The sequence below is a fragment of the Triturus cristatus genome, chromosome 4_1 (genome assembly GCF_964204655.1).
Source record: "Triturus cristatus chromosome 4_1, aTriCri1.1, whole genome shotgun sequence".
Classification (NCBI taxonomy): Eukaryota; Metazoa; Chordata; class Amphibia; order Caudata; family Salamandridae; genus Triturus; species Triturus cristatus.
Genome location: NC_140585.1, coordinates 1,025,959,853 through 1,025,983,472, shown reverse-complemented (window position 1 = coordinate 1,025,983,472; position 23,620 = coordinate 1,025,959,853).

The following is a 23,620-nucleotide window of genomic DNA, read 5'->3' as shown; positions in this document are numbered from 1 at the left end:
TTGGAGAAGCTATTTTGCAGGGGTTTGTTACATTTGGATTTTGAATATTTAAAATGGCTGCATCAAGAGATCTGCAAGAGGAGGAGAACCAGACCATCTTTGAGGAAGAGGATGAGTCCACACGTAAGAAGAAGGAAAGTATTGTGTGGGAGTTTTTATGATTCCGGAGGGGCAAAGAATATAAATGCACTGAAGTAACCCTGGGCGTAGTCTGTGTAGTACCGCTACATGAAGCTACGCGAAGTGCACTTCGCACTATGCACACTACGCGTAGCTACGGGAACTGCGTAGTGAGGTGGGGAAATGCTGTTCGCAATGATTGCACTATGCCGGATGCTTGTCCGCACTGTGCAATCATTGCAAACGGCATCATGCACAGTGCAAGCGGTCGTTTTCTGCCGCTCGAGTAGATTTGTACTCGAGCAGTGGCTTTCTCAACGCGGACTGGTAGTTTCTCATCGTGAGTGGTCGCGAGCATATGCGACCACTCGCAATGAGAAACCTGACCTCCCCACAATGAGAATCTCACCGGGAGGTTTATTTTCCATGCTCGCGATCAGCAACTTGATGCCGATTGCGAACGAGGAAAAAGTCTCGCCAGCATGTTGATTTTGCTCTCTCGCGGTCGCTAACTTGACGTTGAGGACGCTATGCTACGCGTTTTTGCACTGTGCTAAGTGCGCAAACTACGCACACTCCGCGAGCGTAGCGTAGTTTTCCGCACAGGTCTACACTGAAGGTGACGTTCAAGGTGTGTCAGAAGGTGCTGTCTCGGGGCTCTGAGTAAAAGTATTCCTGCAGCACATCTTCTATGTATAAGCATTTGAGGATGATGTATGGAAACCGTCTTGCAAGAGCAGAATTGCCAAGACTTAACACTTCTGAAGGTGGTCAAGATGCACACTTATCCACTGTAAAACCTGAGGGGATATTCATAAGGAACTATCGCCGACTTAACGGCACTTTATCGCAGCCAAAGTTGCGATAAACTTATCGCCCTAATCACAAGCTGATGTTAACAGCCCACAGCACCAGTTTACCCGCTATAGCAGCAGTAAAAAACATCACTACGGATGACCCCCACAACTATCGCTAATGAGATGCAGAGTAGGCATTCCTGTGCCAAAAGCCGCGGCAACACCACTCCACATTATTCACAACGAACAGCCAGAACTGCGATAAGAACACAAAACAGGCGATAAGGCACATTAGCAGCAGGAAAATGACACCTGCTCTGACCTGGTGCTAAGTCGTAACACAGCCTGCACCACAAAAAGGAGCTTAGCCCACAGCCATATCGGAAGGGCAGCAGATGCCATGGAGCCACTGGTCATGCGACTCGGACACCCAAGAGGGCCACAACACCCACCGCCACCACCCCAGGACCCCATACAGCACCCGGAACACCCCCCCTGACCACCACCCTGGCAGCGCTGACAAAGACAGCGGACCCCAAGGAAACACACCAGGCTCACAGACCCAACAACTTGAAATGTCATTGCCCAATAAAGGCTTAAAAGGACAACCATCACACACATCATGACCAACAACACCCAACAGGGTGACGGCACCAACACAGCGGACAACCAACATCCCACCACACACAAAGCTGCTGGCTGTGCTGCATCCGTTGGCCCCTGGTACTCCCCAACCAACACCCACCACAGTCGGAGGAGTCACACAGCCAGCCACATCCCAGTCCCGGACACCTGTCCTGGATATCACCATCAGCCTGGTACCCCAGTCCCCATACGTCCAACATAATGCACAGGATCCGATGGAGACCAAGCAAGGACCATACGCCATAGGTGGATGCACGCACGTGTTGGGGCAATCCACAGCACACATGTCCTACCTTTGCTCCCTGGTGACACAGCACACAATCACAGCAACAGAAAGCACACGTCTCACATCAATGTGCAGGCAACAACCGAACACCGTGGAAACTCCACTGATGTCGCCTACAAATTACCCGCCAGTGTGCATGATACCTTCATCCTCTGACAGACCATCAGCACCCAGCGTTACCAGGATGGCACCAAGGGAAATGCACGCTCCCTTTGCAAGTACAAAATGAACACCCCACCCACCGGAACTCAACAACCATGCAACTCACAACACTGGCAATGCACATGACACAAAATCACAACCAACATGCAAAACAACATACCCACCCACCAGACAAGACAGAACAACTCACAGCAGTAACCTTAGCAAGCCGTGAACATCAGCCATCAACGGCATGGCACCCCAGCCACACAATAGCCGAATGTGGGGAGAGGTGGCAACCAGGCCTGCTTGTTGCATTGCAGTTTCTACTTCATTCATGGTAATTGCTGCTTCATTTTCAATAATTGGTTGACACAGTGGATTTTGACTCAGTGGAGCAGAAGTTTGACTGCCTTGTGAACTTTCTCATGCTATTTCAGCTGCAATATAACTTTCTTGTTCAATTTCATCATTTAACATTTGTAGATATGTTGGGAAAATTGTGCACTGAATGCTATCTCTAGTTGCATTAAAAGAATCTTCATAGCAGTCAAAATCTCCAAGTAATTCCGTTTCACTCTGCCAAGGCTTGAACAGTTGCAGAAGTGCTAAATAGAAACATTCCCTCTTATTTGGACTTTTGCAACTGAGTTGTCTGTGGTTATTAAGATTTCCTTGGGCATGTTTTACTAAAAATCATTCACGTCCAATTACTGCATATTTTTCTTCTTTAAATTTTCTGTAATTTTTCTTTTAAAGCTATAATGTTTAAGTATTTCATACAGCCATAGGGTTTCGAGATGTGGACTCCTTCTGGGATAGAATGAATCCAACATATTAGTTTCAGCAATATCTGCACTTTCTGGTGCATTCTGTGCTAAGTATTCAATTTCTTGTAAAATTTCAATTATGCCTGGGCGTAGTTCGTGGAGATTTGCTACGCAGAACTCCGCGAAGTTACAAAAAACTCTGCGAAGTTCTGCGAGTGCAGTGCAAACTGCAATTTGTGCTGGTATATCTGCTGCTCGGGTAGAAATTATACCCGAGCAGCAGCTCGCGCTAGCAAACTCTGCTGCACATCGCAAAGCAGAGTTTTCTGCACTCCGCGAGCTCCGCAGAGGGCGTAGTGCGGAAAACACCGCAAACTCTGCGAACGGAAAGAAGTTCACCGCCCAGGCCTAATTTCAATACTCTATTTCTTATAGACGCAAGACATAAACTTACCCAAATGATTCTTCTTGACTTTGAATATAAACTGGCAGAGCTCAAGTGATCTGAACATTCATAGGATCAAATCGCTCGATGGGAAAGCATTTTCAAGCTAAAGCTGTGCAATTTCTTGCTAATACTCTTCTCTTGTGAAATTTCTTCCCACATTTCTTTCATCTCTGTCTTTTCAGATTTGGTTATATATGATGTAACATAGCGAGCAACAGCAATTAAATTATCTGCAACATATTGAATATCCATGTTTGCATTCCACATTAAAAAAAACTGGATTGTAGTAATAAATATACTTCGGATCTTCTGTTCTTTTTAATTGTGTGTATTCTTTGGAGATTTCTGAGTTATTGTATGCCTTACTGCTGACAAAAAATGTTATACTCTTCCTTTAGAAATTATAGGATGTGGGAATCCAAACTGACATTTTGTATAAAATTTCGCTTCACACTTGTCTTTTCGTCAACAGTATTTCCCACATTGATGACTTTGAAACCGTAAAGCCTTTTGTCTCAAGCTCTTTTCTCCTCTATGTCTTGGAATGGCACAAGTAACATACACAATAGCATATGTATATGAGGAGCACCTTTGGCTTGGTACTCTTTTCACCAAAAGAAATCAATAACTTCTCCAAGAGGAGGAATATTTTTATTGCAGATAAAGAACATCATACTTTGAAACCTATGGTCAAAATACCTGCAGACATTTACAGGATCCAAGGAACAGATTTCTCCAGGTGTCTTCAATTCAATATTTTTCACATTTAAATGTGCTTCTCGCAGAAATTCAAGTAAATCTTCCCACGCATATTCAGCACAGCTAAGTGTTAAAAACTATGTAGGTGTACCTAAGTTTCTTAACATACATTCAAGTTTACCATGACGATGAAACCAATATTCATTGGTACCACATTGACATGCTATCAAATTAATTAACTGGGATTCTAAATTTTCATCTCTTGGTTGGACTTTGTCCATGAATTCATTTGCAGAAACATGTGGAAGATAAACTCCTGATTTTAATATGTGGTTCACTGAATATGAAAGTGCAGACAAATTACTTTCAACAGAAGATAAAATATATATGGAATGCACTGTCGAAATCTTGGATCTTCAGAGTACAATCTTGTCGAGCCTTATTCGAGCGTTATTCTGAAGCTGGAATCCGTACAGCTCGCTCATCAAATCGTCACCTTCTCCAGTGTGGAATAGCTGTGGAAAACAAAAAGCTTCTGAACTTTTTCCCAATCACTTATGGAAGTTCCCTTTGCTTTCTTCATTTGAAATAATTCAATACTGTTTCCTATCATTTCTATCGAATGTCGAGTATGTATAGTATAATGTTCATAAATCTCTTCACTCCTGGACTTGTCCACTTTTTCTACTTGGCCACTTGACATTTCTCTTTGATCTTCTAAGCATATTACCTCTTCATCAACATTTACATTGTTATAATAAATATTATTCTGTATCGGATGTAATGTATCCTTTTGAAGTTTATTAACAGCTACAAACTCTTGCCATATTTTTCGACTCTTTGTTGGTACACCATTTACTAGAATAACTACTGACTCATTTTCCTCCCTGTCTACACCAACAGTTTCAATGTTTTCTTCTTAAAATCTAAAGGTAAGTACACAACTCTTCCTTTCAGACCTCTTTGTAAATCTGTTGATGTCAGCTTACCTGTTTTAGGCTCCATACCAACTATGGTCTGAAGTGGGTATACAGATTGAATAAGAATGGATTCATGTGTATTCAAATTTGCCATATCATGAGAAATAGCTACCAACTCTAAGTTATTATGTACTGCTCTAGCTGGTATTTTGTTCTCTCCTAATTTGTCGTAACAGTATTTACAAATGACATGATCAGTAGCCAACTCAAGCCGCCCTTCTACCAATAACATTCACCAAATTGCTGCCACTTATCATTGTTTTCCTTTTCACTTTTCAAATATAAATCAACATTCCTAGTATGACATTTATAGGGAGTACGTCGACAACAAATACAAACATAGGGGCTCATTAGGATGGCGGAGAGACTGGAGCCTGCGTGCCATCCTGTTGTAAACCGGGACTGTCCGCCATGCCTCCAGCGGTCCCGCAATAAAAATTAGGATGCGACCGCCACCATGGCGGTCGCATTTTTCATCTTAACATTGCGGCAGGTGCTGCTGAAAGCAGCACCTGCCGCGATGTTACAATTGCATGTTTTACATTTCACTGCACTACATGGCAGGCACCACATGGTGCCTGCCACTTGGTGCAGTGAAATGTAGGGGGGATACCATAGGTACCCCCCAAGTGCATCCCACAAACCCCTGACACAAGGGGGGCCCGCAACGGGCCCCCATAACAAATCCCCACATGCCTTTCAGGCCGCTTTTACCAACATCCTAATTTGATGGATTGTACCAGCTAGGCACGCCAACATTTTAGGCAATCTGAACGATTGCCTTTGGCGGTGAAGTGGTGCACGGACTTTGCATCCAGCGCGTTACCCACCACCATCCTAATTGGGTGATGGGTAAATCACTGTGTGATGGCGGAAGGACCCCCACCCCTGCGGTGGTTGTTCTTCTGCCTACCGAATCGGCCCCATAGTTTGGTTTTTCAGACATAACTCTCTTAAACTTTAGAATTTCTTCTGCAAACTCATCAATACTAATCTCTTTCCTGTGTTCTTCAACACCAACACTTATCAAGCTCTCCCTTTCTCAACAATCTTCTTGTGAACAAAAAAACCGAAACTGTATATCATCACAAACTTTTTGTACATCTGAAACTGAATCGTGCAAAAGAGCTATGTTCATTTGACTAAAGCATAATGCAGGAGTTTTTACATAGTAGAGTCTCCTTACTAACCTCCGCATTTCTGAGTTGTGTACTGCTAACATTCTTAAATGATGAAAAGTATTTTTACACACTTTTCTTGAAAGCCAAGCAAGTGAATTACCCTGCAAATTAGTATATTTTCTTATTTTACATGGATCTAGTCTTTGTAACATGTTAATCTTCTGTTTAAGACTTTTTTTTACATTTTCTTGTAAAAAAACATGTAATATGTCAATAGATTCCTTCCGAATACTGCAAATACTGCTACAATCCCACTTATATACAAGAGCTTGTGTACGCTTCCCTTGGACTTCTTCAGCTATTACTTCTTCCACATTCCTAACATTCAATTTTTTCTTTTGGACTAGGACAACCATCTTTCATCTCATAGCATCGACTGCATGTACTAATGTGTTCTGTTGAAAATAGCTTTGCTCATTAAAGAAAGGATCAGTTCTGAAAGTGCGCTTCCATTCACCAGTAAAAGTTTTACAAGTTACTTCCATTAACAAATCTTTTTATTTTCTCTTTCACAAACACCATTGTTTTATCCAATGTTCTCATTCTCTAAAATAATAACATAAATAATTTTTGCTTCAATTCAAAAGCAGTATTTAATACACTTTCAATGTGTTGCTTCTTCTTATATGTTGCTGGTCTTTTTTATACATTTTACAATCTTTTAATACATTTTTAATTACTCTACTTCTAAACATCCATATACATATCTCTTTAAGTTGTTTTTGTCTTCTTATAACATGTGTTGTTTTTCCAAAAATGATTTTTTTTATGATAACAATTCTTCTTTTCCTTGTGCTTTGTTGTAAAACTTTTATTTTTCCTTTCATTTTTATTGACTTTCTTTAATCTCTCTGCAGCTGTTTTAAAAACTGTTTAGTGCCCTTACCAGAAAAGATTTTATCCTGAGTAACATTTTGGTATTTTTCTTATGCACTCTTTTTACTTTTCTTTAAGTAGGACTGTTTTCTTTGTTTTCTTCTCTTTTCATGTTTTCTTGCCATCTTCAATTTGCGATCCATATAATTTTTTAAAATACAAAGAAAAGTTTCAAAAGAGTATTACATCAATTAACAGTTTTTAATTAATTACATGTCAATATTCATAATAAGTAGTAAGCAATTACTTACAATGTCATTGCTATTCGCTTTATAACATAAAAAACAAAAGTTAAGAAACAAGCAATAGAACTGCAGAAAGAGGAGAAAAGGTGATGAAAGAGAAAAAAAGGGACAGAAAGAAAAAGAAAGATTTAGAAACAGCAAAAAGAAACACAGAAAGATCATCACAGCTACAGAAGAATGCATAAAGAGGCAACAAAGTTGTAGAATGAGACAATAGGGTGCATAAAGAAACAACAGAGGTGCACAAACATGCAAGAGAAGTGCAGAAAAAGGCAAAAGGATGCAGAAAGAGCCAAGAGAAGTGCAAAACAGGGAAGACGGGTGCAGAAAAAAGTAAGAGGGGCATAGAAAGAAGCTTGAGAGAAGCAGAAAAAACAAGAAAACTATATGAAGAAACAAGTGATGTTCAAAGATAAGCAAGAGAAGTGCAGAAAGAGGAAGAAATGTGCAGAAAAAGGCAAAAGAGATACAGAAAGAGGCATGAGAGGTGCACAAAGAGACAGCAGAAGTGTAAAAAGAAGGAAGAAGAGAAAAGAAAGAGGAGTACAGAGAGAAGCAACAGAGGTGCACAAAAAGGCAACAGAGTTGCAGAAAGAGGAAAACAGGTGCAGAAAAAGGGAAGATAGGTTCAGAAAGTGACAAGAGATGAGCACAAAATTGGCAAGTGAGGTGCACAAACAGGTGAAAGAGGGTAGAGGGGTGCATAAAGAGGCATGATCAGTGCAGAAACACACAACAGAAGTACAGAAAAAGGGAAGAAAGGTACAAAAAGAGGCAAAAGGAGTGGACAAAGAAACATCAGAGGTGCAAAAAAGACAAGTGATGTGAAAAAGGGACACAAGATGTACAAAAAGAAGCAAGAGAGGTGCAGAAAAGGGGAAAAGAGGTAGATAAAGAAGTAAAGGACAGGTAGAAAGAAGAAAGAGAAGTGCAGAAAGCAGCAAGTGAGCTCCAGAAGCAAGCAACTCAGGTGTAAAAAGAACTAAAAGAGGTGCAGAAACAGTCAAAAGAGGTAGAGAAAGAAGCAAGCGAAGTACAGATAGAAGCAAGAAAAGTACACAAAGAGGCACAGAAATGCAAAAAGATGCAAAAGAGTGCAGAAAGAGGAAAGGGAGGTTCAGAAAGTGGCAAAAGAGGTGCAGAAAGAGGCAAAAGGAATGCACAAAGAGGCAAGGCAAGAGAAGTGCACAAACTGGCAACAGAAATGCAGAAAGAAGGAAGAACGGTGCAGAAAGAGGCAAGAGGAATATACAAAGAAGCAACAGAGGTGCAGATAAAGGCAACAGAGGCAAAGAGGAACATAAAAAGGTAAGAGAAGTGCAGAAATGAATAAGACACATGCAGAAAGAAGCAAGAGAGGTGCAGAAATTAGCAAGAGAGGTGCCAAAAGTGGTAATAGAAGATGCAGAAAGAGACTTGCACAAACAGATAAGAAGGATGCCGAAAGAGGCAAGTGAGGTGCAGAAAGATTGAAAAGGGGTGCAGTAAGAGGCAAGAAGATTGCAGAATGAACCAAGAGAAGTGCAGAAAGAGCCCAGAGAACTGCAGAAAGAATTAAGACAAGCACAGAAAGAGGCATGTGAGTTGAAGAAACAGGGAAGAGTGGTGCAGAAAGAGACAAGACAGGTGAAGAAATAGGCAATAGAGGTGCAGAACAAAAAAGGGAAGAGGGCTGCAAAATGAAGGAAGAGGGGTGCAGAAAGAAGCAATTGGGGTGCAAAAAGAAGCAAGAGAGGTATAGAAAGATGCAAGAGAGGTACAGAAAGAGGGAAGAGGGGTGCCGAAAGAGGCAACACGGGTGCAGAAAGAGGCAAGACGAGTGCCAAAAGAACCAAGAGAGGGTTCAGAAAGTAGCAAGAGAATTGCAGAAAGAAGAAATAGAGGTACAGAAAGAGGCAAGAGGAGTGCATAAAGAAACAAGAGATGAGCAGAAAGGAAAGTGAGGTGCAAAAAGATGCAAGAGAAATACAGAAGCACGCAAAAGAGTTGTAGAAAGAGGCAAGATAGCTGCAGAAAGGGTAAAGAGGGTTCAGAAAGAAACAAAAGAGGTGCAGAAAGAAACAAGAGAAGTGCAGAAACAAGCAACAGTGGTGCAGAAAGAGATAAGATGGGTACGGAAAGAGGCAAGAGAAGTGAAGAAAGAAGTAACAGAGGTACAGATAGAGTCAAGGGAAGTGCAGAAAGAAGCAAGAGTACTCCAGAAATTTAAAACAGCAATCTTTGCAGTCTCACCATGTTCCTGAAAACACACATGCATGCGTCTGTGCCTTTTGCTGGTGGCATCATACATTAAAAAAACATACAAATAGTTCTGTACCTGTGTTTTACACATGTAGCATGTTTAGATGCATTATACGTGTGAGAATACATGTACAAGTAGAGACATACCTCTGTTATAAGATCATGCCGATCTTTGAAATTGCAATTACCATTTCAGGCAGACACCTAAATGTATACCTCATGCTTCAAGTGTACCTTTACACAGACTCCATAAAAAGTACCCTAATCATTAATCCCTCTTCCAACAAGTCTTAAACCTCACTTTTCTATTGCACCTTCATTTTTCACTGACTGCTTTGAATGTTAGAGCTACCAAATTTACAACAGCAATCATTCCCATCCTACTATTGTAAATCTCACAATGTTCCTGGAAGCATACATGCATATCTCTCTATGTATGTATGTATGTATGTATCTATAAAATTTATAAAATGCAGGATTCACCCCCGTAGGGGCATCTCCGCGCTAACATAGAGAACAGAGCAGACTGACAGAGCTTTACATAGCTCAGATCTTAAATAATTCCGTCTTCAGGAGTTTTCTGAAGCGCATCAAGCTAGAACATTTCCGAAGCTCCTCTGGCAGAGAGTTCCAGTGTTTAGAGGCCAGGAAGGCTACTGTTTTGCCTCCCATTCGACTTTTCTTATAACGTGGAACCACCAGCAATCCTTTATTTTCTGACCTAATATTCCGGTTCAGGCGATACAACTTAAACTTATCTGCCATATAACTAGGACATTTGCCAAAGACAGCTCTATGAGCAAAGCAACAGAGCTTAAACTTTATTCTCTGGCGAATAGGAAGCCAATGAAGCGACTTCAGAAGTGGCCCGGAGGTGGTGCGAGGTGGTTTATTAAGGACTAAGCGTGCAGCCATATTTTGAACAACCTGTAATCTGCTAAGCAGAGCCTCATTTGCAGATGCCAATAAGGCATTACAATAGTCAAGGTGACCAATTATCAGAGCCTGAACTAAGGTTTTACGAACTGTCAGATGCAACCAAATAAACACTCTGCGCAGAAGGCTCAAAGTGTGGTAACAGGTCCCAACAGTGGTCATAACTTGATCTTTCATTGATAACCATGTATCCAACTGAACTCCTACATTTTTTCCCACCAAAGTAGGAGAGGGGGCGGGGCCTATCATGGCCGGCCACCATGTAGGCGACCAGGAGGTAAGTGCAGGACCAAATAACAAGATTTCAGTTTTGGCTGCATTCAACTGCAGGAAGTGATCAGTAATCCATTCTGCTATGGCAGTCATGCCTTCCGCAAAACGCTGATCAACTAACTCCCTATCTTTATCAAAAGATAGGAGTAATTGGGTATCGTCTGCATAAGAAAATGGCACAAAGCCAAACTTTCAAATTTTTTTAGCAAGGGGGTCACATAGATATTGAATAAAGTTGGGCTTAAGCACGAGCCCTGGAGCACCCCCTTACTAAGCTTCACAGTACGTGAGTGGAGTGGGCACAGATTAACAGTTTGCGAACGCTGGTCCAAAAAACTAATAAGCCATTTAAGCACCAACTCCTGTAGACCAGTCGCTCTTAACCGGAGTATCAATTTCTGATGACAGACCGTGTCAAAGGCTGCGGTTAAGTCCAATAGGACCAGCATCACTCCTTTATTCTCATCTAAGGCCATTTTAATATAATCCGTAACCCCAATAAGGGTTGTCTCTGTAGAATGGTTAGATCTCAATCTGGACTGTGACGGGTCAAGAATGCCATTGATTTCCAAGTATTACGTTAGCTGCGTGTTAACATGACTCTCTGCCATTTTACCCATTAAAGGAAGAAGCGAAATGGGACGATTGTTGGTGAGCACTTCAGTGGACACCGGTTCTTTCTTCTTAATGGGAATTATTTGGGCGGCCTTCCAGTCTGAGGGCACACTGTCTTCATATAATGATGAGTTTAAAATCCCAGCAATAGGAGCAGCCAGAGAAGAGGCTAATAGAGCAAATTTATGTGCAGGCATAATATCCAGAGGCGAACCAGATTTAGCCTTTTTTAACATAGCTTCCACTTGTGAAACGTCCATATATCTAAATCGTTTCAACCCATCTCCTGAGTCCAATTGCGATACTAAATCCGAATTGACCAAAGGCCCCTGATCCCGCCCCTGAGGGAATTGTTTATAGATCAAGGGGATTTTGTCATCAAAATATGAAGCTAGCTTGTCACACAGCCCCTGCGAATGGATGTTCACCGGATGAGTAAGGGTTTTAAGAAGCTTGTAAAGCTCTTTTGACGTAGTACCTGCCTGATCCAATTTGGTTATAAAGTGGACTTTGCGTGCTTTTTTTTAGATTTTTATGATAGTTAGCAAGTGCCGGTTTAAATTTAGTCTCCAGCTGGGATTTGCGCTAACTTTTGCTACTGGCATTATACATAAAAGAAATTCACAAATAGTTGTATACCTGTGTTACATACATGTAGCATCTTCAGATGCAAACAACGTGTGAGAATACATGTGCAAGTATAGACATACCTAAGTCACAAGACCATGCAGACCTTTAAAACTGATAGACTGCACTTCCAATTCTAAGCAAACACCTAAATTCATACAGCATACTCCAATTATATCTTTCCACAGACTCACACAAAATAATGATTAATCCAACAACCAACATGTCTTAAACAACACTTTTCTCTTACAGCTTTACTATCCACCGATTGCTCAGCATGTTGGGCCTAGCCAAATAGAAAACAGCAATCCTTTCCATGTTACTGTTGTAAGTGTCACCATGTTTCTGAAGGCATGCATGCATGACTCACAAGAACATGCAGACCTTAAAACTTCATAAACTACACTTCCCATTTCAAGCAAACACCTAACTTATACGGCATACTTCAAATGTACCTTTCCAGAGACTCATACAAAGTACCCTATTCACTAATCCCTCTTCTAACTTGTCTTAAATCTCACTTTTCTTTTCCACCTTTAGTATTCTCTAACTGTAGGAATGTTGAACCTATCAAAATTTAGAACAGCAATGCTTCACATGTTTATGTTGTAAGTCTCTAGCAACAAAAACCTCTAATCTGACCTATATTTCTTTAAATGTGACTTTTTTACAGAGAGGCAAGGGGACAGGCCGTGCCAAATTTCAGAAACAAGAAAGGAACCACTATCCATAGAGGGAGCCTCCACATCCACATCCACAACCCTATATGAGGACACGGAACCAGCAGTACTGGAAATCCTAAATAAGAGACCATCCACTTTAGATACCATCCCCATTCAGAACTTGTCAAACCATGATCTCTCAGCTGCAAAGAATAGTCTTTTAAGTGAAGGTTTGTCATTTGTACCCAGTACACAGCAGCACTTATTTAAACTCAATAAAGACCTATTCAAATTTTTTCGTAAATCACGTTTAAAAATGATATGCTTAACAATACATTACAAGAACAAGAAACCAACCCCTCAGGTTGTAAACAGCCTTCCAAATTCAAACCGTCCTTAGAGGTGGTGGAGCCTGAAGTGGCTGTTTTTGAAAAATCGGTTATCAAAGAGCTTGAGAAAATCACCAAATATTTTCCAAAGGTGACCCCTAATTACAATCGAAGAGAAATTGGCACTGAAGAACTTGCAAAGCAATTCACACATCACCATTAAGCCGTGTGATAAAGCAGGCGGCATAGTGTTGATGGATACAGACTGTTACTCTAGTAAAATTGACTCAATGCTCTAAGTTCCTGAGCACTACCAACGTACTAATAGGACAGTGCTCATAGATCTTAAAACCAAGATAGAAGACACTACAGTGAAAGCATTCATGGATGGTTATATCTGCCAAAAAGAACTGGCCTTTCTCAATAAAAGAAATACAGTAATTCCTGCGTTATATGGGGTTCCCAAAACGCACAAAAATGTAGTGGATCCTCCCTTACGACCTATTATCTCTTACATTAACTCATGCACAGAACCACATTCTCAGTATGTGGATGCTTTTCTATGTCCTTTGACCAAGCTATATGCTTCATACATACAAGGCACCGGTCACATGATAGCTACCATAGAACATAAACCCTTTATTCATGAGACACAGCTATTGGTTACTCTAGACATAGAGTCCTTATACACCAGCATCCATCAGAACCTGGCCATGGAGTCTGTGGCAACTCCGCTGGCCAGAGTACCTGGGGATAGACCCAATAATTTCATTCTGGAATGTCTAGACATTGTCTTACATCATAATTATTTTGAATTTAAGGACAGCCTATTCCAACAGACCAAGGGCACCAGTATGGGTGCTTCTTGCGCACCGAGTGTACCTAACATCTATATGGGGGAATTTGAACTCAAACATATTTTTTATGAGATTGCACCCTTTTATGAGAATATAGATGTCTGGCATAGATTCATTGATGACATCTTTTTTATTTGGTCAGGAGAAGAGTCAGACCTCCTTCAATTTATTGAGTGGCTGAATCTAAGTGACACAAATATTAAATTCACAGCCAAATACTCAGCTGATAAAGTAGAGTTTCTCGACGTTTGGATCATGGGCAGGGAAGGCTGCACTGAGGTAAGTTTGTACTGAAAACCCACAGTAAAGAATACTGTCCTAGATTACAGTAGCTTTCGCCCTTCCTGTCAAAAAGACTCAATCCCCTTTGGGGAATTTCTGAGAATAAGACGCAACTGCACGAACATCCGAGATTTTATGACACATGCAGAAGAACTCCAGAACAGATTATTACTTAGAGGCTATCCAAAACGCCTTGTTAGACAATACATGATACCTGATAAATATTACAACAGAGATAGCTTGATCAGTGGTAAAGACAAACAACCACTAGATACACTGGTTTGTGTTGTGAATCACTCCAGTTTGAATAATAGGATCCAACAGGTCCTGTATAGAAACTGGAAGATCCTCAACATCAACAAAGAGGACACGGTTCTGCCAAAAACAATTGTAGCCTTCAGAAGGAACCCCAATCTCTGTGATAAGTTGGTACACAGCAGAATTAAATCCAGAAAAGCATGGGAGCAAAAACCAATAGATGGACTCCCCCCTATCCTAGGGAATCACAGGTGTGGCAATTGCCACGCCTGTGAATCAGCTATTACCACACAATCATGGTCCTATGGGAAAAAGTCAGGAAAATTGAAAAGTCATGCCAAGTGCAGGAGCAACTATATTGTCTATCTTATCCTTTTCCTTTGTGGCCTTGGATATGTAGGCGAAACAGGGAGTGAATTTCGCACGAGAGTATCAGAAGAACACAAGTCAGCGATTAGGACTCGCAAAATGCAGGCACCAATGGTCAGACACTGCATGGACAGCCATCACAGTGAAAATGAGCGTAAATGGCTGATTCTGGAGAAAATTGTTACAAACCTGGACAGGCTACAGAGAAAAGTAGGAAGGAAATGGAAACCTTTTGGATATTCCTTCTTGATACAGTTCATAAAGGGATGAATGAGGAAATTGTGTGGATAGTAACATGAGTCATGGTTCATACTTTGCAAGTTCCCATTAAATATCTCTAGAGCTACAATTATCTTCACATATCTGTTTGGTATAACCCTTTCTTTGAGGACAGCATCACAACTTCTGTGTCCCTGAGAAGACATATACTGACATAGCACCTACATCGAAAAATTTGTTGTTCTGATATCAACTAACATAGAGACTGTGGCACTTCGAGATAACATCTTTGATATCACAGACATTGGCAACTGACACATGAGTTAGGCAAATCTTTAACATACATATAATATTTCGGTCCATTAAGGAGCGTATGTATATTCAGAAAATATTCAAAATAACGTCTTTCGTCTCTACCCAGAGTATATACATGGGTTTACATGTTGGAACCTTGGACTATCTTTTATTGGGATCATATCCCGAGTGCATATCTATCATATATCATACTAACAAATGCTGCTTCAAACACTTAATATTAATATTGATCCCTGCTGTCAAGTTAGATATCTAGAGGGCATGAGATTACTTTGTGGATAAATATGGTAGCACACATCAATTTGCATACGTACCTAAATGATCTCTATTTAAGACTAGCTAGGTTGGGGCCACATATTTTAATAGTTTAGTGTCTTGCAATGGGCTATCACAACAAAACATATAAATGAAGAAAATCCGGTCATCTACTACGAGTAGTATTGCTGGTCAAATCATATGTTCGAAACATCAATAGCACTGTAGACAGGTCGCTATGTCCAGCTCTTTATTCGGACTATATATTCACCTTTTAAAACATATTTTTGAGACATTTAGCATAGATAACACAGCGGTGTTAGGTTTCCTACAAGCCTCGACAATATGGCAGCCCCAAACGCAAGGAGATGCGCGTCAGCGTACAGTAATCTGATCACATGATGTCGGCTGACATCACTACATCGCGAGAGGACCGATGTCTTCCATTTATGGTGCCACATTTAAGGATCGGTGCTGGGAGGGTTCGGATAACGTTGTGACCGGTCTGTTTTTTGGAGCAAGAGACTCGCCAATTTACTAACGAGACTGCCACATATTGAGGTAACAGTTTGAGAGGTTGATTTCTTGACTATAGATCCTGACCCCATGCCCCATAACAGTAGAGAGAACGCACGGGGGCGGCCATTTTTGGGAGTCTTATTATCATTATTTCTTAAGATCCTAAATAGCATCTCAGGGCTAGCCATAGTAATGTGGAATGAGTAGAAGTACATACCATACATTCCCATGGACCCGAGTAGGAGGTCTGTATTTGGCAGTATTTCTGACCTAGACAGTCTTCTGAGATATTGGTAGGACATAGGTTGAATGACTCAGCAAAACTTTAAGAAATTGTTTGGAACACTGGGAGCTAAGATTATGGTATTTATCTTCCTCAGCTGCCAAATATATCGTGAACCCGTATGAAATGGTCTGAAAAATTATAGCGATAACCCGTAGGAAATGGTTTGATAAATAGGGACTCGGATTTTCACGTCCCGCTTTTGAATGAGGCAAGGTACATGATAGAAGGCATCAGAGAGGGAAAGATGTGGCTTCTAACAACAGAGAGGATATCTTGATTATACTCATCCTTGTAGCCCCACTAATATCTTTTGTTGTATGGTCTGTTCTCATCCATAGACTCTACTAACACCTTCCCCAATGGAAGATGATGGGTTTGCCCCCGGGAGTTTGAGTTATATCAGCCTATGACACTGTGGACATATGCGGAACGTAATTACTGGCTTGGATTGGCCAAAGGTAGTTAAGGCCTACTATACATTTCCAGCTAAAAGTACAACTTAAATCTTTTTCCTCCTTTACTTTATTTTCGTTTTTCATGCTTTCCTGAATTTATGTAGTTTTGCATAAATTAGCGACATGGTGGTGGTTTCTCCAATAGGCAGGCTTGCCTAATTCCAACGAGTGTGCTCTTCACTTTCCTTTATGCACATGGATTGAGAGCATGTATGTATGATGGTATCGGTTGGATATGTATCCTTCACTGACACACAGTGCTCAATTGGTGATACAATATTAGGACCACTCACCTGTTTATGGAGAGCAATTAAATTTTTCTAAAGCAATACATTTTATGCCATACCCATTATACCTTTATTATTTTTTTACAGATAAACCCTGTTTTCACTCATTTTTTGAGATTCATTTTTATAACCTATCTTGTTCCTGAGCCACTGAAACGCGCATAGACCAACAACACATATGAGGAGTGGTCCTTGCGAGACAGACACATCCATAGTGACTGATGGATGTGATTCATTATCAGCAACAACTATAGGATCTGTCCCAGTAGATTCATATTGGACCCCCATACGACTGAATCTCTCTCTCTATTTTATGTACGAATGGTGGCTATATGAGTAGGTTGGAATGGTAAGAATGAATTGTTGATGGTGTTTTGGTGGGGTTATGTATATTTTTTATGTAAAGGATTTGTACTGTACTATACACAATTCCTGGGCAAATGTACTTACAGACAATGATAATTCAATTTCTCCTTTTTTTAAAAGAAATAAGTGTAGAAAGAAAAATAACTATACAAAATCTTCTCTATTTCTAAAGAAAATATCTCAGAAATGTAATAAAAGAAACAACAAAATGATTTCTGTGATTGTTTGTTTGTAATGACATTGATGTTGGGTTTATGGCATTATTGAACATTACATGGTCACATTTAAAGAAATATAGGTCAGATTAGAGGTTTTTGTTGCTAGTTATTCTGTTCCCCCTTCTCTCGGACCTGAAAGCAATTAGGGGGTGCCTTTTCTTTACAGGTTTTCTGTTGTAAGTCTCACCATGTTCCTGAAAACATGCATGCATGAGTCTGTGCCTTTTGCTAGTGACATCATACATAAAAGAAACAGACAAATAGTTGTATACCTGTGTTCCAGACTCCTACCATCTTCAGATGTATAACACTTGTGAGACTACTTGTGCTAGTGGAGACATGCCTCACTCACAAGACCGTGCAGACCATAACACTTCATACATTACACTTCCCATTTCAAGTGCACTCCTACATTTATACAGCGTACTTCAAATGTACCTTTCCAGAGACTCATACAAAGTACCCTAATCACTAATCCCTCTCCTAACAAGTCTTAAATCTCAATTTTCTTTTCCAGCTTCAGTTTTTCCTGACTCCTAAGAATGTTGGGCCTAACAAAACTTAGAACAGCAATGCATCCTATGTTTCTGTTGTAAGTCTCACCACACTCCTGAAAACAAGCATGCATATGTCTCTGCCTTTTGCTAGTGGCATCATGCATAAAAGAAAGATACAAATAGTTGTATTGCTTTGTTTCACACGTCTAGCATCTTCAGATCCATAACATGTGTGAGAATACATGTACAAGTAGAGACATACCTAAGTCACAAGACCATGCAGACTTTTAAACTTGACAGACTGCAATCCCTATTTCATTGCAGACACATACATTTATCCGGCATACTTCAAGTGTGCCTTTCCAGAGACTCATAAAATAGCCTATTCACTGATCCCTCTACCAACATGTCTTAAACCTCACTTTTGTGCTGCACCTTCATTTTTCACCGACTGCTCAGAATGTGACAACCACAAAATTTAAAACATCAATCCTTCCCATCCTATTATTGTAAGTCTCACCATGTTCCTGAAAGCATGGTTGCATGTGTCTGTACTAACCCTGGGCAGTGAACTACGCTCCGCTCGTGGAGTTTGCATAGTTTCGGTAACTTCGCGGTTTGCGTATAATCCGTAGTTACCGAATACTACGCAATCTGCAACGTAGCGTAGCTGTTTTTCTTCTTTGCGCGCTCTACATGCGTTCTCGCATGCGCGGTAACGACTTACCGTGATTCTGCATTGGCCGACGCGATTTCCTATCCGTTCGCGCGCACCACGAAATTTGGAATCCGGCCATAGGATCCCACGAGAGTGTGCGAACAGGTCATTCGGACGCGCGATCTGACTTCTGGCGGCAGTGTTGGTAAGATTGCGATCCCGAACACGCGGAAACAACAAACAGGAGAAGAATATCTCTCGAGCATCATAAAACCTCCTCAGATTGTGATTTGGCTGTAGTTTTTTGTGCAAGGAGTCCTTATTCTTTTTTTCAAGAGGAAGGAAGTACCCCTGAGTCGCCAACTTCCTGTTCCTGTCCAGCAGGCTCCTCCCAGTGCTTTGTCCATGTACTGTTCCCTTTCATTTGGATTTGGAGCTGGAAGGATCACTTTTTGTGTCTGTCTGCTGCATCATATCATTGGATTGGATTTGAGGACTTTTGGATTTGAGATATTTCAAGTAAGTTGGAGAATTGGTGTACTTGTTTGTTTGATTGGGGCTTGTTTGTACCTACATTTTTTGGGGATTTTCATTGTTTTTTAAATTTATTGTTGTGGGTGGCCTGTAGTTTCAGTAGGGGCCTAGTTGTTTTTCTTAGAAATTTCAGCCAGTAGGCCCAGAGGTACCCATGGGTGCATGTTTCTGTGGTGTCTGTTGAATTTAAACATCATGTAGGTCATGGATGGCATTGAATTGAATTGCTAAATGTGGTTGGGGTGTATTTCACTTTTTGGGTGTGTGTGTTAATAAATAAATACCTTTGTTGGATGTGTGTGTGTGCTTGCTGTGTAACTTTCCAACCTTTCGTAGCCCTGTTGATTTTTGTTTTTGCATTTTTAGATTAAAGCTGTGTTGTTTAGCAGGCCTCCTTTGTGTGGTCATATATAGGGCTGCTTGAGTTCATTGTTTTCCATGGCCTGTTGTGACTGTGCTTATGCTTGTTGTTGTGGCCTGGCCATGTGGGTAGCAGCCATTTTGTGAAGACAGGCAGTGTGCTTTTCCCATAGGCTTGCATTGTCTGTCTTCCATTTCTTTTTGTTGTGGGTGGCTAGCGGCCATTTTGTGGAGCCATCCAGGCAGTGTGCTTTTGCCATAGGCCTGCATTCATTGTCTGTCTCCACTTTCTTGTTATTGTGGGTGGCCTGGCCATGTGGGTGGTGGCCATTTTGTAAAGTAGGGCAGTGTGCTTTTGCCATAGGCTTGCATTGTCTGTCTTCCATTTATTTTTGATGTGGGTGGCTAGCAGCCATTTTGTGGAGCCATCCAGGCTGTGTGCACTGCTTTTGCCATAGGCCTGCATTCATGGTCTGTCTTCACTTTCTTGTTATTGTGGGTGGCCTGGCCATGTGGACAGTGGCCATTTTGTGGAGTTAGGCAGTGTGCTTGCTTTTTCCATAGGCTTCAGTTCCAAGCTTGTGGCCTAGTCTGCCAGTAGGCCCACAGGTAGTCATCATGGGTGCATAAAAACTGTTTCTGTGTTGTCTGTTGGATTTTAACATCATTTATGGCATGGATGGCATTGGATTGAATTGCAAAATGTGGTTTTTGGGGTAGAATTTCAGTTTTTTAGTGTGTGTTAAATAAATAGGCCTTTTCAGCCAATAGGTAACCCTAGGCGTTCAGCTCGCGTAGTTTTGGCAACTCAGCACTACACGACATCGCGGTCTTACACTTTTTGTCTCCTTCGTGCGCTCAATATGTGTGTTCACGCACGCGATAATGACTTTTTGTAAAGACCGCGATGCCGAACATGCAGAATTTGCAATCTGGCAAAGAATATCTCTCGAGCAGCATAAAACCTTCTTGAAAACTATGATAAGGAGTCATTTTTCTTTTATTACAATTTTTTAAAAGAGGAAGGAAGTTCCCCAGAGTCTCCAACTTCCTGGTACTGTCCTTTGACTTTAATTTCTTGTTATTATGGGTTACCTGACCATGTGGGTGGCGGCCATTTTGTGAAGCCAGGCGTTGTGCTTTTGCCATTGGCCTGCATTGTCTGTCTTGTCTTCCTTTTCTTGTTGTTGTGGGTGGCCTGGCCATGTGGTGGCGGCTATTTTGTGGAACCAGCCACTGTGCTTTTGCCACAGGCCTCCTAGCTTGTGGCCTAGTCTGCAAGTAAGCCCAGAGGTACTCATCAATCATCATGGGTGCAAGAAAGAACAGTTTTTGTGTTGTCTGTTGAATTTAAACATCATTTCGGTAATGGATGGCATTGGATTGAATTGTAAAATGTGGTTTTTTGGAGAGGTTTACTTTTTGTGTGTGCTAGGCCTTTTCAGCCAGTAGGCCCAGAGGTACTCATGGGTGCATGAAACAACTGTTTCTGTGGTGTCTGTTGAATTTCCTTTAGGGCTTGGATGGCATTGGATTGAATTGCAAAATGTGGTTTTTTTTCTGGAGTATATTTCACTTTTTGGGTGTGTTAAATAAATGCCTTTTTTGCATGTTTATGTGTTGTTGTTGTTGTGTAACTTTCCAACCTGTTTTTGCATTAAAGCTGTGTTGTTTATCAGGCATCCTTTGTCTGGCCATATAGGCCTGCTTGAGTTCATTGTTTGCCGTGCCTTGTGCCTTGCTGTGAGTGAACATGAGACTGGGGGCCATTTTGTGGTGACAGTTAGTAGTGTGCTGTTTTGCCACATAGGCCTGCGTGTCTTTCCATTGTTCCTCTTGTCTTACTGCTTCCAAATCCATCTCCATTGCCAGCTGTAGCTCCCTGATGCTGCATCCATCCCACGTGATGCACACATTTAGGCCAAACAGGCTGCACTACATTTTTGTTTTTGTTCTTTGCTATTCTTAGTCTTCCTGAGTGTATACAGTACACCAGGAAAGCCCTGGCCTCGTTGTCAAAGTCTCATAAATGGCTACACTGTTGTTGTTCACTGAGTTACTAAAATTGAATAATCGTGACCACCACACACTACTAAGAAGTTATATATTATATTAGTTTGATTGTACTATCGTTTGACTGATGTTCTTCTGGCTTTTTTGCTTTTAGGTGCACAAAAGACTGAGGAGGAGGTGTGTCATCATCGCCCGTTGTGCTGCCAGGCAGACGTCCTGCTGCTGCACACAACATGACGTGTGAGTGACCTGACCAGACATCTCTGCAGCTTGTACAACTGAGTGCTACTGACATCTGAAGAAGATGGCCCCAAAGAAAGCAGGTACCAGGTCCTCCAGTACTAAGAAAGTTGCTATTGAGAAGAAGGAACAGAAGAAGGAAGTGAGACTTAAGTCTGGTGTGTCGCCCAAAACCTTTTTTGGGAAACCAGAAATGACGCCTGCAGCAGCAGTGTCCGGGGGCAAGCTGGGGGCAGAACCTCCGCATCAGTGGGCCCAACCCAGGCCCAAGCACATGAGTGTGGAAGAGGTAGCCAGCCTATTGGTGGAAACCAATGATGCTGAGCTGGAGCTAAACTTGTCGCTATCTCAAAGTAGTACCCAATCAACGCAGGAGGAAACACAGCAGATGAGTGGTCAACAACAACAGCCGCAACCACCGCCCGCAATAGTAGTTGTTGTTCCTCCCGAAGTAGGGGCAGTTCAGGAGATTGAGCCTCATGCAGAGTAAGGGTGGGCGGAATTTGAGAAATTGACTTTTGCAAATTATCACGAAATTACGCTAAATCTCCGCGAGCATGCAAAACTTTTGCGAAGATGCGGAGATTGCTTTTCCCGCCCGTTCGCAATGTGTTTTTGCGTGCTCCCGGGAAAATGTATCTCCAATTTGCCCATGCGGTCGCTAATGGGCACAGCCATCTTGTTCGCGATGCTTATTTCCTGTTCGCGATCGCAATGACGTGTTCGCGATCGCAAACTCTCACGGGATAGCGCGACCGGCTACCAACAATCCAACATCTTGTGGCGTGCGCGAATGGATAGGAAAACTCGTCGGCGAATTCAGGGACATGGTAAGCCGCGACTGCGTGCGCGAGAATGCATTTTTAAAGCACGAACAAGAAAAATTCTTCCGTTTCGCGGCAGGTTGCGAAAGTTTTGACATTTTCGCGCTCTCCGCGGAACGCAAAAATGTCAAAATATCGCAAATTCCGCGAGCGGAACGAAATTTACCACCCAGGCCTAATGTAGAGGAAGAAGAAGAGGAAGCCACTCATTCAGAAGATCCATTGTCTTCCAAATACCCAGCAAGGAAAAGGAGGGTTAGTCCATCAAGTTCTTCACCAAGCCCCCCTTCTGATGATCCAAATGCCACTTGGAAGCCACAAACTGAGTCTGAGAGGGAGACACGTCCCAAGACCAGGCTAGGGAAAAGGAAGGTTCCAGAAAGCCTTACACTTATGGAGGTTGATGTAGAACAGCAGGATGATGATGATGAGCCAGTCATCATGAACATCACTCCCGGCCCCGAGGAGATGGAGACCAACATTATTACCCTATCCAAAATTGCTGCAAGGGATGTAGCACACATACCTCCAACACAGGTAACACCTACATGACCTACAGCTTCCATATTTGCATTAGCAAAGGCCCAGCAGCGACCTACATCCAGCACAATCACCACCTTAGTAGTAGTAGGTAGTGGTACAGCACAGAGTCAAATTCAATGCACACCCTCCAGTTCATCCGGCATTGGAAGTGGCACCTCCAGCAGGATGAAAAAGTGAAGCTCCCCAGTTTGGGACTTCTTTACGGTTAGCGAAAAGGAGGAGAACATTGCTATATGCTCCATTTGTAATACCTCTGTTAGTCGGGGTAAGCTTGATACAAACTATGGTACCGGAGGCCAAATAACCCATCTGAAAAAACACCAAGATCAACTAGGAAGACCACCTTCGCGGCATAAAAGCTGCAACCATTGGTGTTGGTAGGGATAAACGAGTA